General features: G+C 61.0%; 1 protein-coding gene across 3 annotated transcripts in view; it reads right to left on the bottom strand.

Annotated features, from left to right (window-relative positions):
- The window catches only part of Gpr173 (G protein-coupled receptor 173), a 26641-nt gene extending 26083 nt beyond the window's left edge, over positions 1-558 (bottom strand). For all 3 annotated transcript variants that reach the window (XM_033760148.1, XM_010629753.2, XM_010629756.2), the window contains exon 1: positions 113-558. The gene's annotated coding sequence lies outside the window, so the exon portion shown is untranslated. The remainder of the gene's footprint in view (positions 1-112) is intronic.
- Positions 559-857: the final 299 nt, after the last annotated feature.

Raw genomic sequence — 857 nt, 5'->3', positions numbered from 1 at the left:
AGAGAGAGAGAGAGAGAGAGAATGGCAGTAATGGAGACTCTGAAATATGCATGGAGAAACAGAAAAGAAGCCCCAGCCACCCATCCTTGGTGGAGGGATGCTGGCTGCTTACCTGAGACCTGTCAGCCGGGCTGTCTTGGAATCCAGAAAAGGGGTTCAAGCTGTCTCACCCAGGACAAACCATAGCCCAGGCCACACTGTGGGACCCTCAGTAATCTGGCTGCTAGTAACACTCTTGCACATTCCTGCTTCTGTTGCCTTGGATACAGCCGGACTGGTCTAAACCGCAGGCATCAGGGGAAGCAGGCACCGGAGGGGTACACTGGGCAGGGCTGGGGGTGTTGGGGAACACCAAGTGGGCAGCACACAGTCTTGGGGTGGCCAAGTAGCTGGCAGGTGGGAGCCCCGGCAGGTGCTTTCCTCACTACACACTCCCACCCCCATCTTCATGCCACAGCCAAGCTGGGAGGGGGGCCAAGGCTGGCCCATGCACTGGTCCACCAGCTTGGTCCCCCCACCCCCCACCCAATCCCGTCTGCCTGCTGGCTGCTGCCTTTTGTCCTCAGAAGAACCAAGTAGCTGGGCGCCCCGGCAGGTGCTTTCCTCACTACACACTCCCACCCCCATCTTCATGCCACAGCCAAGCTGGGAGGGGGGCCAAGGCTGGCCCATGCACTGGTCCACCAGCTTGGTCCCCCCACCCCCCACCCAATCCCGTCTGCCTGCTGGCTGCTGCCTTTTGTCCTCAGAAGACACGGTCCCTCAGGGCCTCTGCCAAGCCTCTAGCAGCTGCTCAGGGTCCGAGGCTCCTCCCTGGGAGCACACAGACCACTGCCTGGGAGAGCCCCAGGTTGTGG

This window comes from Fukomys damarensis, unplaced genomic scaffold, assembly GCF_012274545.1.
Source record: "Fukomys damarensis isolate Sample0158 unplaced genomic scaffold, DMR_v1.0_HiC HiC_scaffold_39, whole genome shotgun sequence".
NCBI classification, from domain to species: domain Eukaryota; kingdom Metazoa; phylum Chordata; class Mammalia; order Rodentia; family Bathyergidae; genus Fukomys; species Fukomys damarensis.
The sequence above is the reverse complement of the archived record's forward strand: the minus strand, read 5'-3'. Positions and strand labels throughout refer to the sequence as shown.